Source organism: Podarcis erhardii, assembly GCF_964252035.2.
Source record: "Podarcis erhardii genome assembly, chromosome: 16".
In the NCBI taxonomy this organism is placed as follows: Eukaryota; Metazoa; Chordata; class Lepidosauria; order Squamata; family Lacertidae; genus Podarcis; species Podarcis erhardii.
Genome location: NC_138514.1, coordinates 22,477,148 through 22,500,365, shown reverse-complemented (window position 1 = coordinate 22,500,365; position 23,218 = coordinate 22,477,148). Strand labels below are relative to the sequence as shown.

Below are 23,218 nucleotides of genomic sequence, written 5' to 3'. Positions count from 1 at the left end.
GGCACCCTCAAGGGTGCTGCCTCAAAGGCTTCTGCTGTGTGAGGCCGTGGCTGTTTAGTAATTTAATTCACTGAAATTGTAAGTGCTTGTATGCATTACTATGTGTTTAAATTTGATTGGCTGGTAACCGAATTCTAGTAGTTCTCATGGTTGGCTAACGTTGGTCACATAGAGGCATCTAGTGAAGGAGAGAATCCATTTTATGTGAAACAAGTTGACTGTGTTTTAGAATCCACTGTGAACGCTGCTAAGTTGAATAGAATGTTGGAGTGTTTCTTCTCTGCTTGAAAGAAAGACAGCGAAACTGCAGGAGAAGATAAAAGTGAAAATCCCTTATAGGAGCTGCAAGGCATGGCCTAATTGAGATACGGAAGGCTGAGTGCTGAGCTCTGGAAAGAGGAAAATACAGTTGTTTGGAAGTTAGAAGAAGAGACTGTAAGACTTGGAGTAGCATGTGGCCATAAATATGTTTTAATTCCTCTATAAGTTTCTGCAAGTAAAGTTTTTGAATGTTAAAGTTTGGACATGGGCTTAATTTCCAAAGAAGGGTGTGAGTCATATATATGATTTAAGCTTCTTAGTTGTGTTTTCTCTATTCTTAATTCAGCAGTGGCATCACCCTAACTAATGGCTGGGCCAGTTCTGTGGCATGCAGGGGGACATGCAAATACATCAATGTAACATGGAACTATGTGTGGTCATGGTTCTGGGTTGTATTGATGCTGAGGTTTCCCTTGCTGTAGATGTGTCTGTACAGACACCTGGCAGGGCTTCTTGGCATGCCCCAACTGCTTGGCATGTTTGGCATGCCCACAAACAAGGGAGGGATAAAGACCAAAGAAAGCTGTGTTGGGTCAAAGTCTGAACAACATAACCCACAAGCATAGATTTCAACACAATTGCCACCAATCTTTGCCTAAACTCCAATTTCAGAGTGAATCTGGAGGTTCTTCCTTGGATGAGGCATCATCATGGATTCCAGAGGGAGCCAAATACTGCAGCTTGGCTATTTAGGGTAAATGGAGCCCTGCACCCCACCCAACCTCAATCACCCCTGCTTGCCTGCATTCCTACGTACAAGTCCTGGGTGTGATGCTGCCTGCCAACTTCCTCTTCCTCAATCTCGTTGTTGTGAAATTCAGCAGGATGGGAACAAATTTAGAATTAGCTGGCTGTGCCTGCCATTGCCTCTGGTGCCACCTGCTGCCAGGTTCCCTGTCTTCCACCCTACCAATTCCAGCAGGCACCAGCCACCACCGAAGCCCAAAGAGTTTTGATTAGACTGTTGCAATTTTACAGGATGCTTACTACCCATCTTATTGTTGTGTCAACCCATCTAACTCCAATCAGGCCCTCTGCCTGCTTCCTGTTACCTCTGCCACCCTCATCAACAGTTCAAGGCCCCGTCTGCCACCCACGGGGTTTCGCTCCAGCTGGCCTGTGATGCTGTCAGGTGTTGCTTCTGCTGCTGCTCACTTTTCTGCAAGGATGTTTTATTTCTCTGCTGTCAACCAGCCAGTTCCTTTTCCCCCCAAGGGAGCTTTACCTGAGTTTGAACCAGATGTCTCCATTTTACTTAGGATTTAGCTGCTATGGAAACAGCCGAAGCATCAAGGGGAGAGGAGCAAGCTAATCAGAAATTACCTGCAGGGTTAGGTAATTTACTGGAGCAGCTTTCGCCAGATTTCATGTCCAGATTACATGCTCTGCATTAGCAGCCTGGTCACCCTCAAAGATCGGTCGACACAGGCTTCTCTTTTCCCACTCAGCCTGCCGGATCCAGAGGTGGCATCCGGGAGAATGGCAAAATGTTTCCTTCCTTTGCAATGCATTTGCTGAACAATTCAATGTAATTGTCATCAGAGTCCTGCAAAACCTACAGTCCCCAGGAGACAAACTGCCTCCTCCAGCAAATTCCATCTGAAACAGTAGAGACGAAACTGCAGGACCCAAATAAATTGCCCACCATCCCATCATCACCACAGTGGCCAATCCCATATTCAGGCACCACTTAGTTCCTGGGATGTGAAATGCTGTATGCAGAAAGATTATTTTAAAGGTTGGCTTCCCAGAGATGTGCCCAACTGCAACCCTGCCTACCACACACCTGCCTTCTCACATGCAGGCCGTTGCAGGAACAATAAGGACCTTTGATTTTTCACTGTGTGATTCCAAACTATGGCTTTGCATTTCATGCATGCTATTTTCTATGAGGGCAAACTGCACTCCCTTTGGCAAGAGTGATCTGTTCCCTGCCCCCAGCAGTTTGCTAAGTGGGGAAGAAGAGAGAAAGAGAAAGTGAGAGATAGGCGGCTTGCAACGACATTTGCTCTAGCCCCTGAGTTCAGACCCACTTACTGTGGTCATGCAGCCTCTGACAGATTACCCTACAATGGAATTCAGCTCTTGAAAAAAGTTACCAACACTTGGGCAAAAAGTAGTGCAATCGATGCCTGAATCATTGTTGACAATGTATTATCTGCATGTGTTTCAGGCCCCATCTGCCCTGAAAAGGATGAGGCACAATAGAAGCAAAATGAGAATCTTATTTAAAGACATCTGATTAGGGTTAAAGCTTAATGGCTATTCCAACTAGGCACAATACTATGTTTCAGGCAGAAACCCTTTATGGAAATAATTAAAAATGTTACTTAGAACTTCCACTTTAAGGTTGTTTCTAACTAAACTGATTGGTTGTAGGGCTTGTCCTCACTTCCACTTCTCCCACACTTCCTAGGCACAGGTCCAAGTAGCTTTGTCCTTGCCTGGCCAATTTTCCTGGGAAGACCTGCTCTTTAGCAATAAATCAGAGCAAATATCAGTCTAGAGGAAACCCAATTGATATTTGTTCCAATTCAGTGGTAAAGATTGGGTTACCTTGGGGGAAAGCGGTGGGGCAAGGATGAGCCCCTAGAATGGCTGTTTCTCCTCGGTGGCATCTGGCCAGTGGACTAGGGGGACTAGGCTAGTTCCCTAAATGTTCCCTAAATGTGTATCTGAAGAAGTGTGCATGCACACGAAAGCTCATACCTAGAACTAACTCAGTTGGTCTTTAAGGTGCTACTGGAAGGATTTTTTTTATTTTGTTTTGACCATGGCAGACCAACACGGCTACCTATCTGTAACTGTTCCCGATAAATTAGATTACCAAAGTATTGAATCCTGGTGCCTCCTTCCCAAAGCCCAGGAAGCTTCTGCCCAGTTTCGGGAGGGGGGCACAATGCTCTGACAGGATCCAAGAGCCCTTCCACACAGCTTAGGGAAGGAGGCAGGGGATCTCCAGCATCCTGTCAGAGGCCTGGGTGGAATCTACACACATATTAAAAAATGCTGTGAAAATGCTTTTTTAAAAAAACGTTTTGAAAAATACATTGAATTTTGCAGAGCTCACTTTCGTCATCTAGTGCCACGTTTGTATATTGCACTTTACAACACATTTGAAACATTTTACTTGCAGCTGTATAGCTGAGTCTCTGGCAGCTCCTTCCCAAAGTCCAGAATGCTTCTGCCCAGCTTAAGAGGAAGGTGTGATACTCACGCATGCAGCATCCCCCCATCACTCTTGCGAGCTGGCGCCTCTGGCCCTAACTGTTCCCTTATGGAAAAAATTCACCACATGCCACTGTTTCTCCTACTAAACCATTAAAACACTTCCAGCCCCCTTTTAGGCTCTTTTCCTTCTCCCCAGAGAAATATCTGAGATGCTCTGCCTAGCAAACCCATAAACACCCAGCTAATCCCTAGCCAATTCTCCATACTTAGCTTCTAATGGAGAAAACGTTTAGGTGCCTTTATCTTTTCTGTTTATGAGATGAAAAGCAGATCAGGGGAGGGCTATTGGGAGTGCCAAAACATACAGGAGGGGGAGAAAAATATATACCCACCCCCACAACATTGCCATGCTTCTCTCATTTCTCCACTGGAAATGATAGGTTTGTTGGATTGTTCTGATCTTTTTAAAAAGCCACTTAAGCTAATGGCCATGGCAGCATTCTGTTGCAATCACATTTCTAGGTTAATTTCACATTATACAAAGAAGTGCATCCTTTGTCTGTCCCGTGCCTGCTGTTGATCGTTTTCATTGAAGGGCTCCCAACCTCTCATATTTCAAGTAGGGAAGAGAGTGGGAGAAGAAACCACCAAACCCATAACAAATGCTTATGAAGAAGCATAGGCATGGGTGGATTCCTTGGGTTCTGTCTGTCTCCCTGTCCTTTGTATGCTCCTCTTGCGGCAGGAGTTATTTTCTGTCCAGCTCCTGGCACACAGTTGATAGTCCCCAAATGTAAAGTTGCAGCCACAGGATTAGTTTTCAGTGCAGTTGTGACTCAGTCAAGAAGCAAGTTTTTGACTCATTGATACTGCAGACCCAAATGCTCCAGCTGACAGAATGTGTGCCCCCAGAGCTGGCAGATGCTGTGGCATCAAATGCTACGAAGCATGGAGGGTACCGGGGTGGGCTGTGCTAGCACCTGGCGGGGACAGGTTCAGCCCAGCAGCTGAGAGCCCGGCATGTATTTTTGGAGTCCTGTGTAGGGCTGAGATGATTCCAATGGCAGGTAAGAGACCCATCAGCTGTAGTGCCAGCTGAGTGGGCAGAAGGAGAGTGGCATGCCAAAGGCCAGGAATTAGAACAGTGTGTGGGAAGCAGTCACACAATTTCTCTGCACAGTGTACTGACCCTCTCTCCTCTCTTCTTGCACACACACACACAGGTTGTGCCAGTCCCAGTGAGCAACACTTGCTCAGAGCAGTTTCAAAGCTGCTATATAATTAATTGGTTTCAGCCACAGACCTTTCAAGTCTACTAATGACAAAGGAGGTCTGAAGAGTTCGCCACACTGTAAAGGAGGAGTATACAGAGTTGCTAGCCTGAACTCTGTTTCTCCAGCTTCCGTGGTTTCCAAGCCAAACCAACCTCGAACTGGATGTTTGTGTGGCTGGAACACTCCAGAGCATCCGAGCCTGAGGCAAAATTCGGGAGCTCCAGTCTGCTGCTGTGTCCGTGTTGTTGACTTATCCTTTGGATTTGCCGCTTTAGGCCTCCTTAATGCAAACTGTGTAAACATGGTTTGCCTTGTGAAATAGGACAGTGGGAGGCAGAAATATTACAAGGGAGGAAGGAAGCAAAGAAGAAAGGAAGGAAGGACTTTGGCAAAATAGGGGCTTATGCATGGAATGCATTAGGATGCCTGCTTTATTTGAGTTGCATGATTTGTGATGTGCAAAGCATGGCCTATCCAAACCTTACATCCATCACTTGAGGTCCTTCTCTGTGAGCCCCTCCAAGGGAAGACAGGAGGGTGACAGCATGAGAGAAGGCCCTTTTTGGCTGAGGTCCCAGGCTGTGGAAAGTTCTCCCCAGCGAGGCCTGCCTGGAGCTGACCCTAACCTTTTTTTAAGCGCTAGATTAAGACCTCCTTCTTTCCCCAGGCATTGGTTGTGTTGTGATGGATTATTGTGACTGTATGTTGCTTGTGTTGTTGTGATGTGATTCTTGAGGTTGATGTTCTGCTAGCATATTGATTCTTGCTATGTTTTTATCTTTTACATTTATTCTGATTGTAAATAGCCTGGAAACTATTCTAGTCTATTCTTATTTTTTTAAAAGAATGATTCTTCTTCCTCCTTCTATTAATACTACTACTACTAATACCACTACTAATGTCCTGTAAAGATGTTGTTTTTGCCCTGGCTCCTCTGTTTTAGCAGCTAAGTTGCTCAAGTACATTCTGAGCTGTTTGTGGAATACTTCTTCACTACCTCCTTATTACCAGACTACCAGCCCTTATGCATGGGTGTGAGTGTTCAGGAAGTGTGATAGAGTCATAGGGAGGGGACCTCACCAACTGTTGATAAAGTGCTACGACTTAAGCCTGCTTGGGGTCCACCAGGTGTGCATGTTATCAGTCACTGGACTATCTTAAGGAAAGTTTTTTTTTCCTTTTTTGGCATATTGCATCCTCTCTGACCCTGCAATATCGACTGTAGTTACAGGAATAAGGTCACTAGAGTCTGGTTAAGGAAATCCAGATACAAGCAATCGCTTGTTTCCATGGTTACTGCTTTCCCTTTCATTGGAATCTTCTGTGTTGTCAAGGTGATGGTGGTGTTGGCAAGTGTATGTCCATTGACCTTGTGTAGGCCTCTTGGTTAAAATGTCCCCGTGAGCTGTTTGCAGCAACATAGGGAGGAGGAAGAAATCTGGTTCAGAATTTTAATGCATGCCTACCTAAATCTACCTAAATCATTTTGCAACAATATGTGAACTGAAATGAAGGTATCCTTCAAATTCCAGATTTCTCTGAATGTGGTACTTGCATTTATCGTTTTTGTACCTAATGCTTGCAAAGAGAAAAAGATGCATATAAATGCATGCATTTGTGATAAGAAAGAACATTTAAAATTCACCATATTGGGAGTCATTCTCTGCAAAAATGTGTACATTAGACTAAATCGCATCCAGAATCCTGTGTATTAAGAGAAATTTGCACTAAAATGCTGGCAAATTTTCACGAGAAACTTTTTGTTTTTTTAATGTAAACTGTTGCAGAAGTGTGGAGAACTGGACTTGAGGCTGGAAAAATGAGAAAACAAAAGAAGCCAAAATTGACAAAATTCTCTTATCTTTCTGAGAATCAAGCAGTTGTCTGGGTGTGTTACTTTGAGGAAGCAAAAGGCTGCCCTGAATAAATAGTAGCCACCTGTTCCTTAACAGAGCCATAGCCCAAAATATCTAACAATGCAATTGTGCACCCTCACTCCTGTACGCACTAAAAGCCACCATCTTTAGGTCTAGAATTCCCTTCCTACTTAGCCTCATCTCAGAACCAGAATTGCCTCTACAAACATAATTATAGGTGGAAGGGATCACGGTGCTAAGATTTCCCAAGCTGTTTGTGTGAGGTGCCACATAAGAAGAGCTACCGTCTTTTTTGCTCTATAAGACGCACCAGACCACAAGACGCATCTAGTTTTTGGAGGAGGTAAACAAGAAAAAAAAAATATTCTGAATCTCAGAAGCCAGAACAGCAAGAGGGATCGCTGCGCAGTGAAAGCAGCGATCCTTCTTGCTGTTCTGGCTTCTGGGATAGCTGCGCAGCCTGCATTCACTCCATAAGATGCACACACATTTCCACTTACTTTTTAGGAGGGAAAAGTGAGTCACAGAGCAAAAAAAATATGGTATTTCTGGATCGGACCAAATGTCTGCCCATTACTGCACATGCATAAATATATTAGTGGTAGGTAGAAATGGAGACTCATAATACCTCCCCTCTTCACAACCCCAGTTCCATTAGATAAACAGAGTCCAGTTTGTTGGAGTCTTTAAAGTGCAGTTTTTGGAACAGGCTGGTTTTGCAGGAAACTCCATTTCTAAATGTGGAAAATCTTGACAGTCAGCAGTTTTCCTGCTCCCTGTCACATGAAGTACATTCAGTGATTCTGTTCTGCATGACGAGCTCCGTTGAGACAGTCATGGAAATAGACAGCGAAAGATTGGAGGGAATTGTCTGCAGATGGATCTGATTATTGATGGGCAGGATAATACGGAGAGGTTTTCATTTCATTTTTGGTTAAAGCAATAGAGAGGTACTGAATGTGAGGAGCTGCAATATACTGGAAGGGGGGAAAAGAGGGAAGCTGCATAATTGCCTAATCTGAAGAAGAACATTCCCGTAGTATTAATAACTTACAGTTTTATTACTCTTGTCAGGTCTGTGCCCATTTTATATATGCCACATTTAAATAGAACAGAATTTGCTTTTGGGGGGAATTTCAAAATCTAGGTGTCAGACATTAGCCGTGAAAAAAATGGGGTTTCAGTGCTCATTCTGGTTTAGAAGTTTCTCTCTCACACAAAAATATATGCAAGAGTAAATAATTCACACAAACATATGAGACCTGTGAGATCACCTTAGCCCATATATATTCATTTGACTGCTTTAATCTCAGGAACTGGCATTGTTTCAGGTGCCACATTCTGCCCATTCTGCCTTTGTAAGGAATCAACCTTTTAGTGCGGCGGCACCCAAACTTTGGAACTCCCTGCCTATTGACATTAGGCGGGCACCTTTGTGTGTGTTTTTATTGGTGCCTGCTAAAAGCATTTTTGTGTATGCAAGCCTATCCAGACACGCAAAATGTTGGCATGTGTTTTATTCTGCTTTTTTAAATCAGTGATATTATTCATTTTTGTAGGTTTCCAATTGTGTTTTTTTAAACTGGTTTATTTATTTATTTTCAGAGATAATGCCATTCCTTTAATCTGTAAACCGCTTTGAGGTTTGTAGGTTTGTTTTGCAGTCAAGCGGTATATATGGTACATTTTACAGAATAGAAAAATAAACGTGGCTGTTAACTTTATTAGTATACCTCTCCTATCTTTGCTACATGTTGCGAGAAAAAAAATGCTAGGGCCATGAAGCTCCTCCCTCCTCTTCTCACACGGAATTCCACTGCTCCCACCCAGCCCACCACATCTGAGCAAGAACCTTCTAATTTCAATTTAGGTGAAACTTTGTGGCTGCTATACATTTGCTATCCCTCCCACATTCATTGTTCATTGTGTGTGTGTTTTCAATTTCATCCCACCTAGCTTCTGTGGTGCCCTTTAATCTAGGTCAGTGTTTCCCAACCGGTGTTCCGCGGCACACTAGTGTGCCGCGGGACGACGGCTGGTGTGCCGTGGGAGGGAGGCGGGCGAGTTGGGCGGCGAGAGGCGGGGCGGCGGCGGCGAGCACACGCGGGGCGGGGAGCGAGCTCCCTCCCACATCCCATCGCCCCGTGCTCTGCGCTGGTGTCCACAAGCCTTGCGCACCCGGGGGATCTCCCCCCGGGAGCGCAAGGCTTGCGGGCAGCAGTCTGCAGCGCGGAGCACGGGGCGCCCTCCAGAGGACGCCCCGTGCTCCGCGCTGGTGTCCGCAAGCCTTGCGCACCCGGGGGATCTCCCCCCGGGAGCGCAAGGCTTGCGGGCAGCAGCCTGCAGCGCGGAGCACGGGGCGCCCTCCAGAGGACGCCCCGTGCTCCGCGCTGGTGTCGGCCAGCCTTGCGCACCCGGGGGATCTCCCCCCGGGAGCGCAAGGCTTGCGGGCAGCAGCCTGCAGCGCGGAGCACGGGGCGCCCTCCAGAGGACGCCCCGTGCTCCGCGCTGGTGTCCGCAAGCCTTGCGCACCCGGGGGATCTCCCCCCGGGAGCGCAAGGCTTGCGGGCAGCAGCCTGCAGCGCGGAGCACGGGGCGCCCTCCAGAGGACGCCCCGTGCTCCGCGCTGGTGTCGGCCAGCCTTGCGCACCCGGGGGATCTCCCCCCGGGAGCGCAAGGCTTGCGGGCAGCAGCCTGCAGCGCGGAGCACGGGGCGCCCTCCAGAGGACGCCCCGTGCTCCGCGCTGGTGTCCGCAAGTCTTGCGCACCCGGGGGATCTCCCCCCGGGAGCGCAAGGCTTGCGGGCAGCAGCCTGCAGCGCGGAGCACGGGGCGCCCTCCAGAGGACGCCCCGTGCTCCGCGCTGGTGTCCGCAAGCCTTGCGCACCCGGGGGATCTCCCCCCGGGAGCGCAAGGCTTGCGGGCAGCAGCCTGCAGCGCGGAGCACGGGGCGCCCTCCAGAGGACGCCCCGTGCTCCGCGCTGGTGTCCGCAAGCCTTGCGCACCCGGGGGATCTCCCCCCGGGAGCGCAAGGCTTGCGGGCGTCAGCTGGCAGCGCGGAGCATGGGGCGCCCTTCGGAGGACGCCCCGTGCTCCGTGCTGGTGTCGGCCAGACTTGCGCACCCGGGGGATCTCTCCCCGGGAGCGCAAGGCTTGCGGGCGTCAGCTGGCAGCGCGGAGCACGGGGCGCCCTTCGGAGGACGCCCCGTGCTCCACGCAGGTGTCCGCAAGCCTTGCGCACCCGGGGGATCTCCCCCCGGGAGCGCAAGGCTTGCGGGCGTCAGCTGGCAGCGCGGAGCACGGGGCGCCCTTCGGAGGCCACCCCGTGCTCCGCGCTGGTGTTGGCAAGTCTTGCGCACCGGGGGATCTCCCCCCGGGAGCGCAAGGCTTGCGGGCAGCAGCCTGCAGCGCGGAGCACGGGGCGCCCTCCAGAGGACGCCCTGTGCTCCGCGCTGGTGTTGGCCAGCCTTGCGCACCCGGGGGATCTCCCCCCGGGAGCGCAAGGCTTGCGGGCGGCAGCTGGCAGCGCGGAGCACGGGGCACCCTTCGGAGGACGCCCCATGCTCCGCGCTGGTGTTGGCCAGCCTTGCGCACCCGGGGGATCTCCCCCCAGGAGCGCAAGGCTTGCGGGCGGCAGCTGGCAGCGCGGAGCACGGGGCGCCCTTCGGAGGACGCCCCGTGCTCCACGCAGGTGTCCGCAAGCCTTGCGCACCCGGGGGATCTCCCCCCGGGAGCGCAAGGCTTGCGGGCGTCAGCTGGCAGCGCGGAGCACGGGGCGCCCTTCGGAGGCCACCCCGTGCTCCGCGCTGGTGTTGGCAAGTCTTGCGCACCGGGGGATCTCCCCCCGGGAGCGCAAGGCTTGCGGGCAGCAGCCTGCAGCGCGGAGCACGGGGCGCCCTCCAGAGGACGCCCTGTGCTCCGCGCTGGTGTTGGCCAGCCTTGCGCACCCGGGGGATCTCCCCCCGGGAGCGCAAGGCTTGCGGGCGGCAGCTGGCAGCGCGGAGCACGGGGCACCCTTCGGAGGACGCCCCATGCTCCGCGCTGGTGTTGGCCAGCCTTGCGCACCCGGGGGATCTCCCCCCAGGAGCGCAAGGCTTGCGGGCGGCAGCTGGCAGCGCGGAGCACGGGGCGCCCTTCGGTGGACGCCCCGTGCTCCGCGCTCGTGTTGGCAAGCCTTGCGCACCCGGGGGGCGCATGGGGCGCCCTGAAACAGAGGGTTCCCCATGCTGCGGACTGTAGCCTGCCGCCGGTCGCGCGGGGCGCCCTGAAGCAGAGCGCCCCTCGCGCCAGGCAGACATGGGCCAGCCCCACAAGCTCGGGGGACAGCGGGGAGGCGCAGCACCGCCATCCCACTGTTCCCCGACCTGGTTTTTTTGGGGGGGAAATAAAGGGGGAAAAAAATTTCCTTTATTTCCCCCCTCAAAAAAGTAGGTGCGTCCTATGGGACGGAGCGTCCTATGGGACGAAAAATACGGTACTTACTATTTCATAATAAAGTAATTATAAAATACTTTCTTTGTGTTTATTTGATTCCTATTAAAGAGAGTTACTTTATATATAGTCAATATAGGCACAGAGTTAATTTTTTAAACATTTTCTAATGGTGGTGTGCCTCAAGATTTTTTTCATGAAACAAGTGTGCCTTTGCCCAAAAAAGGTTGGGAAACACTGATCTAGGTGACATGGTGTTCCTGTCTCTTTGAAGAGATCTCCATAAATGTTGTATCATTCCCCATTCTGTGGTGCGTGTGGCCCATATGCCAAGATGTTCCATTGCATTCTGGGTGGGAAGGATGGGCCTTGGCTCCATGGAAGCCAGCCAATGACAGAGAGACTTGGCTCCATTGCTCGGCAGATGAGAACTTCACCTTCCTTTGAAGAGCCAATCCACCATCTTGGAATCCAGCTAAATTAACTGAAGCATTTCAACGGGCTCTAATCCTGTCGGCAGCTGAACTGTTTCCTTGTTTACTGTTGAAATAATTACTGCTTTGCCATAATATTAGCTCTGAGCCGTGACTCCATTACCATTATCACTGGGATATTACCCATTTATTATCTCCCAGCAACCCTGGAAGATGAACACTAGACTTCGGAGACCAATTGTTTTACAGCAGACGGGATCTTGGCATGCATTGTTTAATGAGGTAAACTATATTATAGCCCGCATTAATTTGACTGCAGTGCACTCCACTAAATCATGCTTTAACCTGTAAATCTGCCATGGTTTCTGATGTGCACTTAATCAGGGAGGGCAAGCAAAAACCCTTTGTGGTGGTGGTAGTGGGGGAATGGAAAGGTCATTCTGAGCCTAGGTCTTCTGTCTCCATGGCAGCAGCTGTGGCGAGAGGCTCACAGGCAATGTCAAGGGGATTCTTTGCATCGAGCTCCACACTCCTTGCAACCCAGGAGCATTTCTTCTCAAGAGCTTTGAGTTTGTTGCATTGCATTCAAACAGCAAGTGAGTTTAGGAAAAATACATTAGAAGGAATGAGGCAGGGATAAAGGGAGCAAGATGCAAAGTGAAACCCCATATCAAGCCTGTTTAAAATATTCCTTTAAAAAAAAATAATGCTTTTTATTGCAAAGGAAAACATTCCACGCAATTTTTCATTATCATTACATATAACAATACAAATGTTTGAAAGATGCAGAAACGAACGACGGCTTTCTGTTTGATGTCCCAACTTAACAAAGAAAATGATGCAGAGCAGGTAAATGGTTGTTGCTGAGAGATAACAATGCTTCGAATAATAAGATCGTGATTCCACAGACAGACAATGGAGGGGTCAATAATAATTCCTGGACTGCAATCAGATCCACATAAAATCAAACTTTGCAAGTCATAAGTTTGTCTTCTGACATAAGTCATGAATGGTTACCATGTAGCTGCATAGACCGTCGGTTTGGCTTTACCCCTGGAAACTCGTAAAGAATTAGTGAGTTTTCCAGATATTGCAATAAATAAGACCTTCTTAAACCAGGTATCAAAGGGGAAAGCCAAGATAGTCCTCCATCTCTGGGCAATGGTTAGTCAAGCACTGACAAGCAAATAAATTATAATGGGTTTACACATATTTTTATAGGAAAGAAAAAGAATAACACATGGGGAATATATATATAACAACTGAAACTCGTTCGGACTGACACAGAGCCAGTTTATCATTAGAATGAGTGATGGAGTCCAACCATCTCTCAAGGGCCATATGTTCCCCATCCTGTCATAACAGGACTTAAGTTATTTTTGCCCTCAAGTTTGTCTATAAAAATGAAAGACCATAATCTTGCTGACCCTTCTTCTGGTGTGTCATTTCTAGACTTGTACACAATATCTTGAAGTTCTTCTCCAAAAAGTACTTCACAGTCTTAAGTTAGTTCTAGGTGCAAAACTACAAGGTGTGATTACATTAATTTCAGCAAAGAGTTGCTTCCTAAACCTGTTGAAGACATTACATTGCCACCATATGTGAAAGTATATTCCCATGCCTCTACAACCTCTCCGGTGTTTCAGAGCAACATTATTGTAAATGCTGTTCTTGAAAGCATCGCTGGGAAAAAAATGCACCTCTAATTTCCGTGGCATTAACTCTCACTTTTGGATCCCAAGAGATTAAGTAATGTAGCGTTAACAGCTGAGAATGACCATCTTTGGGATGAAACAAGGGTGATTGCTGTATATTTTGACTCAATTGTAGGGTGCCCCAGTGCAGCCACTAAGTCAGAGTTACAACCTCCAAGAGCTGTCTCCTCTCTTGCGCACCTGTTCCTTCCAATACCAAACATGTCTGTGCATCTGCATGCCCATTATCTGTGCCCAAAAACTACCAACTGCAAGTAGAAGAGAAAGATGTGGGAGCAATGATGTTGTAAGACATCATGGCTCAGCATGCTGGAGAAGCTCAATGGACCTGATTCCAATGTATCTGTGGACTATTTACTGGGTGGGGAGCACAGGGAGGACTTATAAGGACAAGTTTATGAGCACAATCCTTTCTGAGTTTTCTGACTGGTGTTTTAAAAGCCCAGCAGTTAGACAGAATATTTAAATAGCTACGATACCTAGATAATTCAGGCCACACAGCCTTTGAAGCAAGGGCTGTCTCTTTCATTTCCACGGTATGCCTTTGGGTGCAACAAGGAATTACTGTGACTTGGATTGCCTTGAGCTGTCGTGTTTTGGGGATAATTGCACACCCCAACAAAGAGCCACAATTGAAGGAGGCATGTGCCTTGAGCAAAAAGGAATGAAAAATTCCAACTCCCAAGCTTCTACCTATCTGCTCTGCTCAGGGACCCTTTGCTTGGAAACTGTGCTTGAGATGTTAATTTAGTCTCCAAAGTGGAATCTGCTGGAGTTTGCTGGGCTATGTTTCCTGGCATGAAAAAAGTTGTGTGTGTGCATGTGTGTTCATGAGTGTGTTTTGAGATGAGAGGGAGGGAGGAATGGGAGTAGCCTGGTCTCTCCATATTGTCATATTCTTTTTTAGCAATAAAGATGGCTGCAGGACAATAACCTTATTCCTTCTACAAAGACAGAAACCGCTGTACCTCTGCCTGGCTTGCCCGCCTCTGAGGCAGCAGAGGAAGAGCCGGGGACAGAGTATCTGAGATTCAGGAGATCTCCACACAAATTAAAACCTTTTATCGGGCTCTAATAGATGTGCAAACTAATTATATTTTGGCCAAACTTTGCCGGCGACTCCCCCGAGGTATTATTATAAAATTCTGAGCTGGAGAAGTGAAGCGCGTCCTCATTCTGTCAATGCTAGGATGCTTCAGCTGCAGAAAACTGTGCTCTGGCTCATTTTTGCGTTCTGTGATGTGTGTATGTTTGTGTGTGAGTGAGTGCGCATTTCATAAGCTGTGGTGGTTGCATTTTGAAAGGCATAGCTAACTTAAAAGGGACTGGAGTTTAATTGTAGTTTCATTTAATGGCTTGTCATTGGCTTGCTGTATGGATCATTTCAATCCAACAATTTGCTGTGGTCTTAAGAACCTTAGATCAGGGGGTGGGATTCCCCCCACCCGGAGGATGCATTTTGTTAAGGGCAATCTGTATGGGGCTGCAGGCTGGTTGGTGGTGCTGAAGTCAGCTGTGAGTGGGGGCAGAAATAAAAATAGGAAGGATCATCTGCCTCTCCCCTCCTCTCTCTTTCTCTTTCTAACTCTGCCACCCCTCAGATCTGGGATAGCTAACTTGGTAGCAAATGAGACTCTTAATCTCAGGGTCACAGGTTTGAACCCCACATTGGGCAATAGATCCCTGCATTGTATGTGATTGGACTAGATGACCCTTGGGGGACCTTCCAATTCTACAGCTCTGTGACTCCTGTCCGTCCCTGACATCCCCTTATCTCTCTCTCACCCTCTTCTATCTCCTTGGCACCTCTCTCTCTCTCTCTCTCTCTCTCTCTCTCTCTCTCTCTCTCTTTCTCCCTCTCTCTCATCCTTTCAGGGACAGCTCTATGTATTGCCAAAGGGGCGGTGGTACTTTAGAATTCAGGTAGGCAGTCTATAACACCAAATCTGCAATTTAGCAGATTTTATTAAAGAACATAGGCCAATGATGCCATTCCCCCTTGTGTTGCCTGGAGAACTCCATACATATGGCAACAGGTACAGACTCATGGCAGCCAAGATGCAACCCTCATGCCAGCATTGGGTCAGCCTAATTACCTTATATGTTTTTTGTTATGTTTATATAATTAAGGCATTAACCACCCATTCTGGTATTGGGGTTCCCACCAGTGTAAAAGGCTACTTCATACTCTAGGGCAGTGGTTCTCAACCTTTGGGTCCCCAGAATGTTGTTGGACTACAACTCCCATCATCCCTGAGCTCTGGCCTTGCTAGCTAGGAGTGATGGGAGTTGTAGTTCAACAACATCTGGGGACCCACAGGTTGAGAAAGGCTGCTCTAGGCGGTTACATCAGCAGCATCTTTGTTTGGATGACATGCCAGTTTCTCACTAAAGTGAAAGACTTACTTTCTTCCTTTCCTCCCCTCCCCCACTTTTAATTTGTATACTATCTTTCTATATATACTATACACAAGGCAATTTACAAGCAGGAAAAAATATATACACACATTATAGAAATTTGATCCAATACAAAGAATCATAGAAACATAACTATAAAACAAACAATAAGGCAATATTCAATAACCCATTATAATACAGTAACACACAATAAAATTAAAAGCCAACAAATAATAATAATTAGACAGAAATTCAGTATCAGCCATTACAATAAACAATTGTAAGGCTAACTAATACTTGGCAGAAAGTTAACATGGATAGCCTTTAAGACTGGCCTGTACTTCCTAGAGCAGGTGTCAGCAGAAGCCTTCTCTTAAAGATAAAGATTCCCACACAGAGCCATCTCAGCCTAACTAAGTGTGAAGGAACTACCAAGCTTATGGAATAAACAGAGTCAGCCACATAAAGGCTCTCAGGTCCACAGGATTTCTTGGGCACATGAGGAGCAATTGCTGGATACTACCACATTCTCCTCAAGGTAACAATCATTTCCTGCAGTATGGCACTTCAACCTATCATTAGACACAGTGTGGCAACTCACTCAGGCAACTGCTCTTGGGAAGTAGCCATGATGTACCAAATGGCTTGCTTCGTGTGTGTGTGTGTGTGTGTGTGTGTGTGTGTGTATATATATATATATATATATATATATATATATATATATAAATTTATATACCTCCCTTCCCCCCTGAAGGAGACCATGGTGGCAAACATATTCATGATGTTTTCTAATGCGTTTTAAAACACTTAACGCATTTTGGAAACAGTTACAGTTTCCAGTTCAATGAAAAACTTTTTAAAAGCAGCTGCAGTTTGTTTCATCTGTATCCCACCTTTCCTTCAAGTAGCTCAAGCTGATGTGCATGGTTCTCTCCTCCCCATTTTATCCTCAGGACAACCCTGTGAGGCAGGTTAGGCTAAGAGGCAGTGACTGGTCCGAGGTTGCCCAGTGAGGTTGCCCAGTGAGTCTGACACTCTAACCACTACACCACTTTGGCTCTCAGGCTATTTGCCCATCTGCCCTACCATCATCTACTATGATTGACTCCATCTCTCTAAGGTTTCAGGCCCAAAGAGGCCTCCCCTCATCATCTGCCACTAGATCTTTCCAATTTTTTGGCTTTCTTTTCCTCTTTTACAACTGAGGCACACTAGGGCTGTCATCCCACATCCCATAGCAGAAAGCATTGTACATTAATACTCCCTGCTATGTGAATTCATAGCACACTGGATAGAGGCAGTTTGGTATTAGGGTTTTCCATTAAGTGGTCCAGTAGACAGATAATGATTGATTGCATTTATATTTCACCTATTTCTCCAGGGAGCTCAAGGTGGTGTACATGGTTCTCTCCCTCATTTAATCCCTACAACAACCCTATTTAGGCTGAGAGTCAGTGATTGAGCCACAGTCACCCAGTGACTTTCATGAACAAGTAGGGATTTGAATCCTGGTCTCCCAGGTCCTAATCTAACACTTTAACCACTACACCATGCTAGCTAGTGGTGTACAGCCAAAGAGCACCCAAACTATGCCCACCTTTCTGGTGGCAATGCAGATCATCCTCTAGTGAGGGCTGGGGGAGCCTGTTGTTAGGATCCAGTGCTCATCAGCTGTGGCCACTGGCCAGGCTGGCTAACATAGATGAGAGCTGGAATCCAACAGCAGCAGCAGGGCAACAGTTTTCCATATTGTGAGTTATCCTCAGTGGGAGTTGTAGTTCAGCATAGGGAGCCACCTCTGATATATATACATATATGTACCAGACATGGTGTCAATGACCTTTTCCACTGCTGGCCTGATACCATATTCTCCTTTGGAACTTTTTTTTTTCAGCAATAGGGCTCATACATTTATGCCAGAGTAGTGCTTGAAATATCTATTTGATAAACTAATAAGAGGAAATACTGGCAAAAGGTTGGGTGAAAATTCAATTATGTGCTAATTTTGAAAGACTGGGGTAGATAGAGGATGGGATCAGCTGTGCAAATACTTCCATATATCAAATGCATTCAGAATTTCTGTTTCGGCCCTTTCTTTATTCCTTGAATGGGTGGACTTCACAGATAGAAACATAATTGAGAGAGAGAGAGATTAACTCAGTGGTGCTAGAATGAAATCCTATTTAATTCAGGGTTAAACGTTCAAGGAGAAAATGTCATTTATGTCAGTGGTAACCAGAGGTGCTGCCCTCCAGATATTGTCGGGCCCCAACTCCCACCTGCCTCAGCCAACATGGCCAATGGTCAGGGATGGTGAGTTGTGAGGGCACTATGTTGGATATCCCTGATTTGTGCAGTTGATTTTCCTCCTAAATACATTTATTTTAGCAGGAAGGCTAAAGAGAATATTCAACTGGGATGCTGGGAAGGGGGGCAGACAGCTATATCCAATTATTAAATTGCCGGTCTGAGCCCAAGATCTATATCCAATTATTGGTCTTTTGATTAAGCATTCAGTTCTAATTTTGCAGTTTTCTCCTTTCCATCTCTATCTGTCTCTACTTGTTTGGGGGTTGGGGAAAGCATATACATTTTAAAAAATAATAAATAGTTTTGTTGCATACCTAGGCTCAAGCTCACAGGTGTGAGAGTTCTGAGTTCCTAGAGAGAAGCATCGGTGAGCAAGCCTACCCCTTACCAGAGGGCTTTGCGTTTCATTTTCCTCCTTGCCATCTGGCATCCCGTCTCATGGGTGCCCGCGATTGGCTTCCCAGATACTGGCATCCTTTCCAATTGTCACTAATTACATTGCAGGTCGGTAAATCATTGCGGGCGAGGGAGCGACAGAAGAAATGGGAAGGACCCCTGCCATGCTGTGGAGGGACAGCCTGGTGCTTGGAACAATTTGTCAACTCCTCGGGCTGCAGGCTGTTTTGAGCTCGCTGACTGTGACACTGTCACTGTTTGGCACACCAGCCCTGGGCGCAGGCATGCAAAGCAGATGTGGCAAATTCACAGCACTAGCCACTAAGGCAACGGGTGGCTATATCTACCTACCTACCTACCTACCTACCTACCTACCTACCTACCATCAATCTATCAATATTGATATATAACTATATCAAGAGGTCCTAGGCAAATTCTAGGTTGCTGCCTGTTCATGATCACACTGTACATCAGGGGTCTGCAAATTTTGTCAGCAGGGGGCCAGTCCACTGTCCCTCAGACCTTGTGGGGGCCATATATATTTTGAAGGGAAAAAGATGATGCAAGAGCCCTGGTGGCTGCTTACCTGTGTCTTGCGAGTGGCAGGGGCTGGTGGCGGTGGTGGCGGTTGTGGCGGGATGATGAGTGGTGTGCAAAAGGGCTCTGGAGAGGGGCTGCTTAAAATAGCAGCCACTCAAGCACTGCTGCTGCTGGCACCAACAAAGCCCAGCCCCCTTCTTCCTCTAGGCAGGGCAGGGAGAAGGCAGGAGGAAGGAGGGAGGAGGCGCCGTGTGAGGGAGAGGGAGGGAGAAGGAAAGAACACGCGTGCTGGTGATTCATGCGGAGATTCCCGGACCATCCATGGGCCAGATCCAGAAGGCAATTGGGCCTGCGGGCCTTAGTTTGCCTACCCATATTGTACATTATTAGGATCTGGCTGTTAGCACACTTCCTGTGGTATCTGACAGATTTTTGAATATATTAAGTTATTGATTTTAGAGAAAGTTTCTAGTCCTGTTGGGGAGGCGCAACAATATTGAAAACCATATCTTCTATTGCCTCTTTGACCAGAAAATAGGGAAGTTTTCAGGATAAGATTTCTAAAGGTCAAAGAAGACAAATCACCCCTTTTCTCTTCTTTCTTTTTCCCTAGCTTCCAACACAAAAACATTAGTTTCATTATATGGAGAGCTGCCATGTTCTCTCCTATCTGCACTACTGTTTTCTATTCAGACTTAATTAGACTGCTTAATTTTCTAATTCCCAGGCTAAGGAATTTCAGACATATAATCTGTAACCTGTAATATTATTATCATTATCATTTATTACCCACCCTAACCTCAAGGTCCCTGGGTGGGTTACAAGACAGTATTGAAACCAGTTTAAAACAACTTACAATCACAAAAATAAGGTGGGTCCTATTTTTTTTTTTTTAATGTTTTCTGATTTTGCTTGTTCCCTCCTCTCCCTCGCTCCCCCACCCTTCCCTTTTCATGCAAATCTTCCCAGGGAACTCTGGGAACTGTAGCTCTGGGCGGGAAACAGGGGTCTCCTGATGAGTCTCAGCACCTTTAATGGACTTCAGCTCCCAGAATGCTTTGGGGGAAGCCATGGGTATTAAAAGTGGTTATTCATGGTGTTTTAAAAGAATGGTGTGAATGTGGGCTTTGACTGAAATCACACCCTGCAACTGTCCTGATAAAACTGAGACACTGTGTGAGCTCACTGCACCCCGAAACACACAACAGGACAGCCCTGAAAGATTGTGATTTTGCACAAGAGCACAGCACCTGGAAACACATGTTTGGAAGCCATGTTCTCTCATGGGTCATGTGACTTGTGCAGGAGTGAAGCCCCAGAAGACAGGCATCCCGTTTTTCCGCTACAACATGTTGGAGGGGATGTGATATGCTAGCATGTCACACTAAATTTTATTTGCATCAGTGGCGTGACATAACAATGAATGCCAATGAACAACATCTCTACTCCCCCATGTCACCCCCCCCCCCAAAAAAAAACCCCACACAGCAAGTAATAACTGTATGGTGGTATACCACACCAAATTTCTTCACCATGATTTTCTGGGTTAAGCGGTTTGCAAACAGATTATTTCTGGAACCAATTAATGCAGAAATGAATGCTAAATTTCCAACAGATTCTTGCTAGCTTTCCAGAAGTGGCTATTAATTTGTATAAAATCTCAATCAGAATGCAGAAATTAATAGTTAGGGAAACATCAGGGAAAGGGAATAAATTGTCGTGTGATTGCAGTCTAAGTTAATGAAAGGTAGAACCAACTAATTCTAGTTTTGTCCTCATCCCACCTCCCTGTTGAATTCTACAAATGCAAAACTGAGGCTAAGCAGAAGGAAGCTGAGAGTCAGGGCCACTGGCAGGGGTCTCTTCCAATCTTAACTAAAGATATTGGGTGTTGAACCTGAGACCTTCTCCATGCAGACCAGATGCTCTCCGACTGAGCTGCAAGGGCCTCCTGGCTTTCCTCCGAAACACTCCAGAAATAATGGCAATGAATCCCATTACCTCGTTGTGCAATTCAGCAGGCAAACCACCTCTCCAATTCACTGTTGCTTCTGCCAAACAGAGTTTAACTCTAACAAAGCAAATAAATGTGATTGAGTAGCTCAAACAATGAAATGGTGTTTGCATAATGTGTGTACTTGCAACAGGTTATTCAGAAATTGACTTTCCATTTGGTGTTTGACCTGCAGGTGAAATAAATATTCTGGTTTGAACTAAGGGAGCCTGTTTTGTCTGCATTGTAGCCCTTAGTGCATCCATTCAAGATCCTTCCAATGTTTCTGCTGCTTAAAGTTTGGCAATCTGTTCCAGAGGAGTCCCCATTAGGCAGTGACCAACTATTTTGAGATCACCTATCCCCCACTAATAATTATTATATTATATTATAATATATTATATTATATTAAAGGGACGCGGGTGGCGCTGTGGGTAAAACCTCAGTGCCTAGGACTTGCCGACCGCATGGTCGGCGGTTCGAATACCCGCGGCGGGGTGAGCTCCCATCTTTCAGTCCCAGCTCCTGCCCCCCTGGCAGTTCGAAAGCAACCCACTATTATATTATTATATATTATATTATATTATATTATATTATATTATATTATATTATATTATATTATATTATATTATATTATATTATATTATATTATATTATATTATATTATATTATATTATATTATATTATATTATTATATTATATTATATTATATTATATTATATTATATTATATTATATTATATTATGCTTTGTAGCCAAGACTGTTAAACATCAAACAAGCTTGCTTGTCAAAAAAAGAGAAAACAATAGTTTTTTGGGACGAAGGTTCTGTCTTGCGCCTTCTCTCCCCATGCTCAGCTTGCCCAAGCCATAACACCCTTAAGCTTTTTCGTTGCACAGATTGTTGGCTAATGGGGCGGAGCCAGCTAAGGATGCCTTCCATTAATGGAGCAGAATATAAACAGAATAAAGCCTTCATTTCTCGGGCTGCAGTTTCATTATTAATATACTTTCCAGTTCACAGGTTGTTCATTTGCTTCCATGTTTTCTCAGCTGGTGTAATCTTGCAGCGCTGAGTGAGAACAGTCATAAAATTTCCATTTCCAGTTGAGTGTGCATCCAATTCACCATGAAATGTTCTCGCTGCCGTGAATATTAAGTGTGCTGGGAGAGGTTTCTGCAGGATTAACCTGGGAGGAATCCCGGCTACGTTGGGAATCTGGGGGGGGGGGGCAGATTGCCTTGGTGGGAAGAGTGGGTGGCAGCAGTGAGGAGCTGATAAGGCCATAAAGGGAAGCAGAATAGAAAGGCCTGCAGTGGACCCAGGTGGAAAGTGAGGCATGGTGGGAAGGAGAGGAAGAAAGTAGGTTTGGCAGAGTAAAAAAAGAGCAAAAAGTAAAAGAGTAAAGGAAGTTCAGTGGCCGAGTAAAAACATGTATAACATAGAAAAAGTGGACAGAGAGAAGTTTTCTTGCTCTCTCATAATGTTGCAACTCACAGAGACCCAATGAAGCTGAAGGTTCGAAGATTCAGTAGATGGCCTTAGGCTGCCATCCAACTCTAATTCTACGATTCTGGGATTCTATGAAATTGTCCCAAAGTTAACATGAATCAGGAAGCAGGGAGGGAAACTATGTCATGTGATGCCTCTACTTGATTGGCTCACTAGACCAATGAACAGCTCCTAGGTTCTATAGATTCCATTGGATGTGCCACGAGACTTGTCAAACATTTTGGATAAGATTAATTTAGAGCAAATTGCAATCTGCTTCTGGGTTTTTAGGGGTGGAATTGTTGTTGTTTTTTTGCATCTGGCAGGGAAAGATCTGTTGGAAAGGGAAGACTATTTCTTTACTACTTTCCTGTATTAAGATTTGTGGAAGCCAACCAGAACAGTTGGTAGGGCAATGCCCAAGCCCTGTCTCTTGAGCTCTGCCACTCTGCCTATTATTTTCTAACACCAGGCACATTGGCCTAACTTTTTGCCATCCTTAAAAAAAATAAAATCCAGCCAGATGCTGCAGCATGCTGTGGCATTTGAAAACCAGCTGGAGGAGACAAGGGGAAGGCTCTGAGCTCTCCAGGCCACAGCAGGCTGTGTGAAGCTTCATAAGCTAAGCAGGGTTAATCTTGGTCAAGTGCTTGGCCACAGAGCCCTGGCTTGTATAATTAGATTGACTTGTCAGAGTTTCAGAAGTTATCGATTCTCAGGTTTGTTATCCTCAGTCAACAGTCCTTGTTTTCCCCACCAGCAGGGAATCAGAACAGGGAGGTTTCCCATGATGGTCCATTTCATAAGCACAACACGTAATATATTTCCTGGTCCGCATCTGTAGTGGAATTGTTTTTAAGGTATTTTAT

General features: G+C 46.5%; 1 protein-coding gene across 8 annotated transcripts in view; it reads left to right on the top strand.

Annotated features, from left to right (window-relative positions):
- Positions 1–23,218, top strand: part of LOC309331117 (protein CEPU-1) — a 797,868-nt gene that overhangs the window by 700,924 nt on the left and 73,726 nt on the right. The window lies entirely within an intron of this gene.